The sequence below is a fragment of the Delphinus delphis genome, chromosome 2 (genome assembly GCF_949987515.2).
Source record: "Delphinus delphis chromosome 2, mDelDel1.2, whole genome shotgun sequence".
Lineage (NCBI taxonomy): Eukaryota > Metazoa > Chordata > Mammalia > Artiodactyla > Delphinidae > Delphinus > Delphinus delphis.
The window spans coordinates 18,060,010-18,072,274 of NC_082684.1; the positions used below are offsets into that span (position 1 = coordinate 18,060,010).

Below are 12,265 nucleotides of genomic sequence, written 5' to 3' on the forward strand. Positions count from 1 at the left end.
AGCAATGAATTTAGTAAAGTAGCAGGATACAAAATTAATATACAGAAATCTCTTCCATTCCTATACACTAATGATGAAAAATCTGAAAGAGAAATTAAGGAAACACTCGCGTTTACCATTGCAACAAAAAGAATAAAATACCTAGGAATAATCCTACCTAAGGAGACAAAAGACCTGCATGCAGAAAACTATAAGACACTGATGAAAGAAATTAAAGATGATACAAACAGATGGAGAGTTATACCATGTTCTTCGATTGGAAGACTCAACATTGTGAAAATGACTGTACTACCCAAAGCAATCTACAGATTCAATGTAATTCCTATCCAACTGTCAATGGCATTTTTCACAGAACTAGAACAAAAAGTGGCACAATTTGTATAGAAACACAAAAGACCCTGAATAGCTAAAGCAATCTTGAGATAGAAAAACAGAGCTGGAGGAATCAGGCTCCCTGACTTCAGACTATACTACAAAGCTACAGTAATCAAGACAGTATGGTACTGGCATGAAAAAAGAAGTATAGATCAATGGAACACAATAGAAAGCCCAGAGGTAAAACCAAGCACGCATGGTCACCTTATCTTTGATAAAGGAGGCAAGAATATACAATCGTGAAAAATAGCCTCTTCAATAAGTGATGCTGGGAAAACTGGACAGCTACATGTAAAAGAATAAAATTAGCACACTTCCTAACACCACACAAAAAAGTAATCTCAAAATGGATTAAAGACGTAAATGTAAGGGCAGACACTATAAAACTCTTAGAGGAAAACCTAGGCAAAACACTCTATGACATAAATCACAGCAAGATCCTTTTTGACCCACCTCATAGAGAAAGGGAAATAAAAACAAAAATAAACAAATGGGACCTAATGAAGCTTAAAAGCTTTTGCCCTGCAATGGAAACCATAAACAAGATGAAAAGACAACCCTCAGAATGGGAGAAAATATGCAAAAAAGCAAGTGACAAAGGGTTAATCTCTAAAATATACAAGCAGCTCATGCAACTCAATATCAAAAAAACAAACAACCCAATCAAAAAATGGGCAGAAGGTCTAAATAGACATTTCTCCAAAGAAGATATACAGATTGCCAACAAACACATGAAAGGATGCTCAACATCACTAATCATTAGAGAAATGCAAGTAAAAACTACAATGAGGTAACACCTCACCCTGGTCAGAATGGCCATCATCAAAAAATCTACAAAGAGTAAATGATGGAGAGGGTGTAGAGAAAAAGGAACCCTCTTGCACTGTTGGTGGGAATGTAAATTGATACAGCCACTTTTGAGAACAGTTTGGAGATTCCTTAAAATCTAAAAATAGAACCCAGCAATCCCACTACTGGGCATATACCCTGAGAAAACCATAATTCAAAAAGAGTCATGTACCACAATGTTCACTGCAGCACTATTTACAATAGCCAGGACATGGAAGCAACCTAAGTGTCCATCAACAGATGAATGGATAAAGAAGATGTGGCACATATATACAATGGAATATTACTCAGCCATAAAAAGAAATGAAATTGAGTTATTTGTAGTTAGGTGGATGGACCTAGAGTCTGTCATACAGAGTGAAGTAAGTCAGAAAGAGAAATACAAATACTGTATGCTAACACATATGTATGTTATCTAAAAAAAAAAAAAATGATTCTGAAGAACCTAGGGGCAGGCCAGGAATAAAGACACAGACCTAGAGAATGGACTTGAGAACACAGAGATGGGGAAGGGTAAGCTGGGAGGAAGGGAGTGAGTGGCATAGACATATATACACTACCGAATGTAAAATAGATAGCTAGTGGGAAGCAGCCACATAGCACAGGGAGATCAGCTTGGTGCTTTGTGTCCACCTAGAGGGGTGGATTAGGGAGGGTGTGAGGGAGACTCCAGAGGAAGGAGATATGCGGATATATGTATATGAATAGCTGATTCACTTTGTTATACAGCAGAAACTAACACACCATTGTAAAGCAATTATACTCCAATAAAGATGTCAATAAAAAGAGAGGCTGTGAGAAAGGAAATGAGAAAATGAGCAGAAGTGTAAATGTACTTCAATGAGAGACTGAAGCAATGACTTTTGTTCCTACCTACCATTCCAAATGCTTTGTGACACTTGATTATCCACAGGATATCTGCTGATGTCTTTAAATAAGCAACTTTTCACTTGAGTCTTTTTGAATGTGTTTAGTTTCTTGCAACTGAAAACATCAAGACACGATGCTTATGTTCAGCCTTGACGACTCAACTTATATGTAATGAAAAAAAAAGTGCAAACTTTGAGTCATGAAGAATGGGAGCAATGACTGATTGATAGAAATACACCCTTAATATAAAATATATATATGTGTATGCAAACACACACACACAAATATATATGGACACACACAGATATAAATTTACTTAATTCTGAAATTTTTGGCTATGTGAGGCAGTCCTGAGAATATCCTCCACCCCTATGTGGGCCAGATTTTTAATTAATGATAGTATAATTACTACTACTACTACTACTACTACTACTACTACTACTACTACTACTACTACTACTATTACTGTTACTGCTACTTATATTACTGCCAATAAAATTAGTCCCTTTTATCTCACAACACTGCAATTTTTGAATGCTTTCTCATCTAGCTCCCTCCTCACCTGATTCCCTTGGAAAGCCAGTAACATCAATTGAGAAGACATTTTTATTCCCTTTAGACTGGTGAGCAGACTGAGCCTCACAAAGTCAAATATTCTGACTCAAGAGTGTCTGTGTCCTTTACACTACATCACAGATAAATCAGTACAGTTTTCAGATGAAGTTATTTCTAAATTGAAAAATATTGAATCCATTTTGAAAATCCACTGTCTTTGGTTCAAAGAGGCTCAGAGAAGAGGATACATATCATAATCGGCAAAATCCATTCATCCCTGGAAGTCTCAAAACCCAGATCCTAGTGCTGTGAGGAAGAATGTTTAAGCATAACAAACCTACTACATACCAGCTATGTGCTCATCACCGTGTTAAGCACTGGACATAATAAAAGTGAAGATAAGCCTGCCTTCAATGGATTTTTTATGAGTAAGCAACAACTGAAAACCATATTTAAGCCATAATGATTTGCAGGACTGTGTATAAGAGAGAAATTGAGATGGGTTCAAAGAGCCAACAAAGGATATAACAAAGATATATGATAAAATACAGCATGAAATATACCATGTTAGATAGAGATTATTTAATTGTGTAAATATCAGGAATTTTAAATTAATCTGGTTAATAATATTTTAGAAATATGAATCCAATTATTGAGTAGAATATATTTGGGAAAGAAATAATATCAAAAGTAACATCAATTAGAGGATAATTCTCAGGAATAATTGAAACAAACAAGTTAAATCTCTAGTAAGACTTTAGAACTCACGATATTCAGTTCCATAATTTTATAGACAGAAATAATAGCCAATATCACATAGCATGGCAGAATGGAGAGCTGAGTTCTTGAAGAGTACATCACCCATTTCCCTCATTTTAGAAATGTAGAAACTGAGGCCCCAACTGTAGAATTATTTATACAATGTAGCAGAGTTTCCAATCATTTTGGGACAAAGACACAGTTACAGCAACTCTCCTGTTTAATTTTCCTTTTAAAATCCATGTTGATCTGCATGCATCAGTGGTTTACAACAAAATTCTAACTATACAAATTCTAAATATACAAAAGGTATATTTAGAATTTAGTTATTGTATTATGCAAAAGTCAAATAGCATTATTATGCCTTTCTCTGATCTGCCCACTGAATGATTCCACTTATCCAATTGTTATTATAATAGAGATTCTGTTACAGAAAAATATTGTGTAGTAAACAAATATTTTCTTAAAAAAAAAGATGCAATGTGTGAAGAAAGGAAATAGAAATATAGCTTTGGTGTCAAGGTGAAAGGGGATTATAGGAGGGCCTCTAAGAGTAGATTTACGTAAGCTGAAGGATGGCCAAGTATTTCTTAGGCCAAGTATTTCTTAGGATGGGTGAAAGGCACCTGAAAAAAATCTCAGTGCCCCGTCTAAAAGAAAGGCTGGCACACTGGGAAAACATCAAATTCTTGGTATGCGTGGAGTCAAGAGAGGGTAGCAGATGATTCAAGAGAAATAAGCAGAGGTCAGATCTTTAGGGCCACACATGCAAAGCCAAAAAAAAGAAGAAGTTTTACTCTGAGATTAGTGGGGAGTCAATCATTGATTCTCTGTAGGGAAGTGACTTAAACTGATCTGCTTTTATATAACAAGCTACATCTCAAAACTTGATTATACAGAAAATTAGCCAGATCTGGTCATTCAGATTTGGAATCCAGAGCAAAGGAATTGTAACACACTGTGGACAATGCACAAGGATCTGATTGCTTTACCCTTTAATGATCTTTGGAATACAGGATCTCAAACGGTCACTCCAAACTGTTCCTAATTTTTTACCTGTTGGGAAAGGTTGGGACTTTTATTATCTGTCCTTTCTGAACATGCGCTATTGCTTCCCCTTCAGCTATAAGATGTGGCTACGGCCTACCTCCTGAGTACCGTCTTGTACTTGCTGGAATCTATTCCCTATCCTTTTCTGTGTTCCAGAACATCAACTGGCCTCCACTGGCCTCCCCCATATGCTCCGTCTCACCACCAGGACTTTGCACATGCTGTCCCTATGCCTAGCATGTACTTTCCTCCTGTCCTCCACTAGTTTACTATGAATTTTTTTTTAGAATTCCTTTAAAGAGGAATTCCATGACCTTGGAAACATCTACTCAAAACTTGAAGAAACTCCCCTCCATAACATCTATGTCATTTTCAGTTTTTGTTCTGCATGATGATTGACTTGTTACTTCCAGAATGTAAAGTGCAGGAGAAACTTCACCAGCCAGGCGGGCCTAAGTCCTTAACTGCAACTCCCTTCAGAGACTGAATACATTGTCTGTGCAACAAGTCCAGTGAGTGAAGGGCCACTTTCCCCCATGAGACCTGTCAGGTAAAGCCTTTAGAATTGCCTGTGATCAGTACTGAAATATCACACATAGGTTTTTGGCTCGCTAGTTGTTTGTGTTTTAACATAAAGAACTTTTCAAAAGTATATGTATTATAACCTATGTTTTTTTCCTTTAGGGTATTTGCTTTTTGTGTAGCATTCAAAATTTTATTAAAGAGGCTATAACTACATACTTATTTTCTCTTAGTAGTTTTACAATATTGTTGCTTATTTTAAAATTATAATCACTTTGGAATTATGATCAATTCTGTATACAGGGAATTCCCCGGTGGTCCAGTGGTTAAGACTCTGCCTTTTCTCTGCAGAGAGCCCGGGTTCGATGCCTGGTCAGGGAGCTAAGATCCTACAAGCTGTGTGGCACAGCCAAGAAAAAAAAAAAAAAAGCAAAAAAATTTGATATACAGCGTAAAGCATGGATAGACATATTTTTCTTTCAGAAGTGTATTACTAATAGTTTTACAATGTGTTAACCTTAGAAGCAGCTGGGTGAAGGGTTCACAGTACCTCTGTATATTTCTTTATAACTACCTAATGAAACTATAATTATCTAAAAATAAAATTTTTTTTTAAAGGGAGTGTTAGCCAACTGCTGCAACTGAAAGCTCCTTTAGTGTTTCAAATACCTAACTAAATGAGTACATTTTCCCCCAGATAAGTCATTCATTGAGAATCATATTTTTTTTCTTGCTCTGACTTTTGGTAGGCTAATTATTGGTCTGCTGGTTTCCAGCATCTTCTCTAAAACACAAATCGGATGTTATTGATCTTCTTCACACTGGAAACTTAACATGCCTCCATTTGAAATAGGACATACCTTTGACCAGCTTCATCCATGTCAACACCCTCCTTCACTTAGATCATTTATCTTCACCTTCTCCAGTAATTCTAGACATACCGAGGTTGGTTTATAACATGCACAATTATTTAGGCCTCCTTCTCACCCTGGAATTCATTATCACATGCTGATAAACCATGATAAACCATGGTAATCCTTATCTTTGATCATGAACTATAAAATTATTATGACAATTACTTAATAGTTCATTTTCAAATTTGTAATGTGGAAGTAATATGGGTTCAGAGTTACAAAGCCTTGGGACTACTTATTAGCTTTTCCACTTAGACCCCTATGAAACTGTCTTCTCTTCCCTAAATGGAGATTAGTCCACCTACTTCATTGGGTAGCCATGGAAATAAAAACAGCTGTAGATATGTACTGTGTCTAGTACAGCAGATGATAAGTATGATTCCCTCAACCCTCAACTCCTGAAGCTTCCTCTTAGTAAATTCTGGTAGACAAGCTCATTCAAACTGTGAAGGAAAAGAAATACCATGGATTCTTGATGATGTATATTTTGAGAACCAAAATCAACTTGCAGCTAATTTTATAGACAATACAAGAAAGGCAGCATCAGGACTCTTTGCACCCAACCAAAGGCTGTATCACTATGTTTACCATATAGTCAGACTGCATGTGAATTCCCTACATTGAGCGGAGTTTTAAAATGCAGGTCATGGAAATTAGAGCCATGAGGTATCTTAACCACCAGTGTTCTCATATTGGCCTCGCCAATGTTTTTGATGGAATGGAGAGCGACTGTGTTTGATTTCCATCAGCGTGAAAATAAAAACTTTGACATTCTTGGCAAAGGAACATGTATGCGTCTCCTAGATGACTAAGAGTGATGAAAAGTTAGAGGGAGTTGGATTCCCACTAATGATAAGGATAATTGGATTGGGGGCACAGGTCTGTGCTCTGTCTGGGGCACAAACTCTCTGGTGACATGAGAGCTCTCAACTCAGAGCAGGCACTTTATAATATACACGGTGGTTGCTCAGGCTTTCTCCCTCCTCCATGACATGAACTCGGGCTTCAGAATCCAGAGTAGTCCCTAAATCATATGAGGTCCCTGACAACTAGAGATGTCTGTAAGCAAATCCTGTTACAACTCAGAAGAGACGCTTCTATTATGATGCAGCAAGGGCCTCTACAAGAATGTGTTTGCTAAGATAATAATTTTGCTAAAAATTAGCAACTTTGCTTAAAACATTTAGTCTATTTGAAACATCGAGGTAACTGGCAATAAAAGAAACATGTCTTTATGAACCAAAGTTGGCAAAATTTGTAGTTTTTGCCTCTATCTACTTTTACATACCTACAAAATATATTCATGAACATATTTGTTGGCAAATAATGCCTAGAGGTAATTTTTGTTTTCCTAAAGGCTAAAATGGAATGGGGAATAAAATTCGCAATGTATGTTATTAGCATTCTTGATCTATCTAATTGAAATTTTAAAATTTTCTTCATTTTTTTTCATTTGGGTAAAGTGATTTTGGTATTAAGTGATAGTTAAGATTCTTCTAAAATTTAAAAATTAAAAAAATGAATGTTTTAGTCATTGCAGTGATACAGAGGAGATTTTAATAAGCTTGAGGGAAGCAAGTAAGCTATCGCCTAGAAAGCCTACATGAAAAGGGCATTCATTACCTTAATCAGTTCATCTCAGGCCAGAATCTGGCCCTCAAACTTATAGGTTATTAATTTTATTTGCTCAGCATACCAAGAATGGATTCATTAATAAAGACTGATCTACAAGGCTGAAAACAAATATTATTGTATAATGAGAAACATGATTGTCTCAAAGCCTGGAAGAAGCACATGAGCTGATCAGTGTATCTAGTCCTCATAAATACTCAGAAAGAAAATCTTACTTAGATCACTTCTTGTTGAGCATGAATTAAGATTTAGAGTTGCCAGCTGGCCTGGCTAGAAGGGCTTAATTGAAATTTATCTGCTAGAAACAGAATGTTGCCCATTAGACTCACTGAGTACCACACCTTCCCTCTTACCACTACTGTGCTGGAACCTGCCAAGCAATGCTTCTTTGATTCCCTTGTCTGTGCTTCCATGGCTGTCCAACTCCATTTTTGATGAACACATTCTTTTTTTAGATAACTTAATACATTTGACTGAGTTACACATAAGTCTTAAAGAGCTGAAAACTACACCATCTCTTTAAATTGTATTTTTTTAATATAAACATTGTATTGTCTCAAAGTTTAACTTTCAAAGAACATATTGTCCTTTTAAAAATATTTTTAGAGAAGCCTCAGTAGTATCTTTAAAAACAAACATAGTTAAGAAAACAAACAAAATAAAAACATTTTTCCACTATTATAACTGATGATCAGTGCTAAGATTAGCAGGTTCCTCAAGAATACCTTGGAGGTATTGCAGGTTCAGTTCTAGACCATACAGTAAATTGAATATTAAATTCAAGTTACATAAATATTTTTGGTTTCTCAGTGCATATAAAACTTATGTGCACACCATACTCTAGTCTAGTAAGTGTACAATAGCATTATGCCTAAAAAATGTACATACCTTAATTAAAAAATAGTTTATTGCAAAAAAAAGTACAAACCACTATCAGGTCTTAAGGTAGTCATAAGTTTTTGCTGGTGGAGAGTCTTGCCTCAGTGTTGATGGCTGATGGCTGACCAGGGTGGTGGTTGCTGAATGTTGTCATGGCTGTGGCAATTTCTTAAAATAAGACAACAATGAAATTTGCTGCATTGGTTGACTCTTCCTTTCACGGCCAATTTCTCTTTAGCGTGCAATGTTGTTTGATAGCATTTTACCCACAGTAGAACTTCTTTTAAAATTGGAGTCAGTCTTCTCAAACCCTGCCATTGCCTTATCAACTAAGACTATGTAATACTCTAAATCCTTTGTTGTCATTTCAACAATCTTCATAGCATCTTCGCCAGGAGTAGATACAATTTCAAAAAAAATTGTTTTTCTCTGTTCATTCATACGAAGCAACTCATCTATTCAAGTTTTGTCATGAGATGGCAGTAATTCAGTCACATCTTCAGACTCCATTTATAAGTTTAGTTCTTTTGCAATTTACATCACATCTGCAGCTACTTCCTCCATGGAAGTCTTCCTCTCAAAGTCATCAATGACAGTTGGAATCAGCCTCTTCCAAGCTCCTGTTAATGTTGATATTTTGACTTTCTCCTATGAAGCATGAATGTACTTAATAACATCTAGAATTTGAAGCCTTTCAGGAACATTTTCAATTTACTTTGCCTAGATCCATCGGAGGAATCACATCTGTGGCAGCTATTGCCTTATGAAATTTATGTCTTAAATAATAAGACTTGAAGGTAATCACTCCTTGACCCATGGGTTGCAGAATGGATGTTGTGGTAGTAGGCATGAAAACAATATTCATCTCATTGTACATCTCCATCAGAGTTCTTGAGTGATTAGGTGCATTGTCAATGAGCAGTAATATTTGGAAAGGAATCTTTTTTTCTGAGCAGTAGGTCTGAACAGTAGGCTTAAAATATTCAGTAAACTTAAGCTGTAAACAGATGTGTTATCATATAGGCTTTGTTGTTCCATTTATAGAGTAATTTTAGCATAATTCTTAAGGGCCCTAGGATTTTCAGAATGGTAAATGAGCATTGACTTCAGCTTAAAGTCACCAGCTGCATTAGCCCCTAACAAGAGAGTCTGCCTGTTCTTTGAAGCTCTGAAGCCAGGCATTGACTTCTCCTCTCTAACTATGGAGGTCCTAGATGGCATCTTTTTCCAATAGGAGGCAGTTTCATTTACATTGACAAGTTGTTGTTTAGTGTAGCCACCTTCATTGACTATCTTAGCTGGATCTTCTGGATAACTTGCTGCAGCTTCTCCCTCAGCATTTGCTGCTTCATCTTGCATTTACCTTATGGAGACAGCTTCTCTCCTTAAACCTCACGAACCTAACTCTTCTAGATTTCAAACTTTTCTTCTGCAGCTTCCTCACCTCTCTCAGCCTTCATAAAATTGAACAGAATTAGGCACTTGCTCTGGATTAGGTTTTGGCTTAAAGAAATGTTGTTGCTACTTTGATCTATGCAGACTATTAAAACTTTCTCCAGATCAGCAATAGGACTGTTTCACTTTCTTATCAATCATGTGTTCACTGGAGGGGCACTTTTAATTTCCTTCAAGAACTTTTCCTTTGCATTCACAACTTTACTGTTTAGCACAAGAGGCCTAGCTTTCTGCTTATATCAGCTTTTAACATGCCTTCCTCACTAAGCTTAATAATTTCTAGCTTTTGATTTATAGTAAGGGATATGCTACTCTTACTTTCACTTGAACTACTGGAAGCCACTGTAGGGTTATCAACTGGCCCAATTTCAATATTGTTGTATCTCAGGGAATAGGGAGGCCTGAGGACAGGGAGAGAGATGAAGAATGGCCAGTCAGTGGAGCAGTCAGAACACACGTAAACATTTATTTGTCATCTTAAATGTGCACAGTTTGTGGCATCCCAAAATATTACAATAGTAACATCAAAGATCAGTAATCACACACCACCATAGCCAATATAATAATAATTTAAAAGTTTGAAATATTGCAAGAATTACCAAGATGTGACACAGAGACACAAAATGAGCAAATGCTGTTGGAAAAAATGGTGCCAATATAATTGCTCAAAGCAGAATTGCCATAAACCTTCAATTTTTAAAAAATGAAATATCTGTGAAGCACATTTGCTGTATTGCAAATATTTGTGCAATAAAACAAGGTATGCCTGTAATTATGAATTGCTGCTCTTAAGGTCTTTACCACTGACATTTGAAATGCTGATGGATCTTTTCTTCCTCTTTATTTTGCTGAGGCCCATCCTGAGGGCTCTACCCTGATGTATTTTTATAAATTATCCTATGAGATATGTCCACATTGGTCAGTCTGGAGGTCCTGATATATAAAATTTTAAATACATTCTTTTCTTAGTATAAACTTTCTCTAAATTATTTCTTAAGTCTTCCAACATTTGAATTTAAAATTATGAGATTTACTTTTTTTAATTTCAAAAAAACAGATGTCAAGGAATATAGTCAACCTAATTTACAATAAAAGTCTGCAACAAATTTTGAGGATGGTTCCCTGATTTAAATTTATTTCTCCATCTTGTAGAAAATATTGTATGTTAATTTTTTATCTTTTCCTTATTTTTTCCTAAGGAATGGTTTTAATATGAATTTAGGTTACTAAAATTTGAGTTGATTTTAATTTTCCACTGTTCCTTAATTACCTTTATACCCTATGAAAAATCAATTTTGATAAATTGATTTTATCATAATTCATAATTATGAATTAAATCATAATTCATATGTGGCACAGAAAGAAACTGTCCAAAGATTTTGATCCCCCTTCTATAGTTTAGAATTGTTGATAGGAAGCAGCTACCTATCCAGGGACTGGGTTTCCCAGTAATCCATCAAAGTGTGTCATGTGATTAATTCTTGATAGTAGATTTTGGATGGAAATAATGTATACCATCTCTACACCTCTCCCCTACTTTCTACTTACATGCCTAGTAGTTGAATATCCTAAAGGATGCTGGAGTGACAATATGGAAGGAATCTAGTACCTTCTATCACCACATCAAAGATTGATTGCTGAATACCATTATGGAGCTCTTTTGTAAGTGAAAAATCACCTTATTTTGCTTAGCTATACAGCAAGTAATCACCGAACAACATAGAATCTTAAAATCTAGAAAGTTAATGTTAAAATAAATGTAGAAGTCATTTAATCTACCCCTACACAAGCATGATTCAAGATATTACTCAATTAGGGGACCTATTTGGGTTTGGAGAAAAGAGAATGCAACTAAGAAATATATTTTTCCAAAGCTGACATACCAACTCTAGTAAATTCACTGACCTTTTTTCCACTTAGCCAGCTGATTTCATAGACTCTCATACACTTGGATCTGAACTAGAGAAAGAAATATGGGCTAAAGAGAGTGAAAGGAAAGGCTACTTTTCTTCTGATTGAATAGGGGCATAGACTAATGAATGAAGAAGAGTTTTATTTCTAAGCTCCTCAATCACCCGCATGGCCTAAAATGATTTAGGGTAACATATTTAATTGAGGTAAAATAAATCAAGAGTGTAAGATCAAGGGAGAACAACCAGTACTAAGTGTACAAAAACATACTAAAATGGAAAAATTAAAGTTGAGGGATGGCTGAGAAGAAGGTAAAGGAAATGGGCCAAATAATGTAAATAAATGGGAGCAGAGATCAAATTCTAGACCCAAATGCCTTAGTTCTATTCAGTTTGTATTGGTTTTCTGTCCAATCAAGCTAATGCACTTGAATATTCATTGTTTTAAATGTGTTTTTGGATTGTATACAACATCCGTTGTGAAAACTCTGAAAG

The 12,265-nt window shown here is 35.7% G+C and overlaps 1 pseudogene; it reads right to left on the bottom strand.

Moving 5' to 3' along the window:
- Window positions 1-8,459: 8,459 nt before the first annotated feature.
- Window positions 8,460-11,941, bottom strand: LOC138413938 (tigger transposable element-derived protein 1-like; annotated as a pseudogene).
- Window positions 11,942-12,265: the final 324 nt, after the last annotated feature.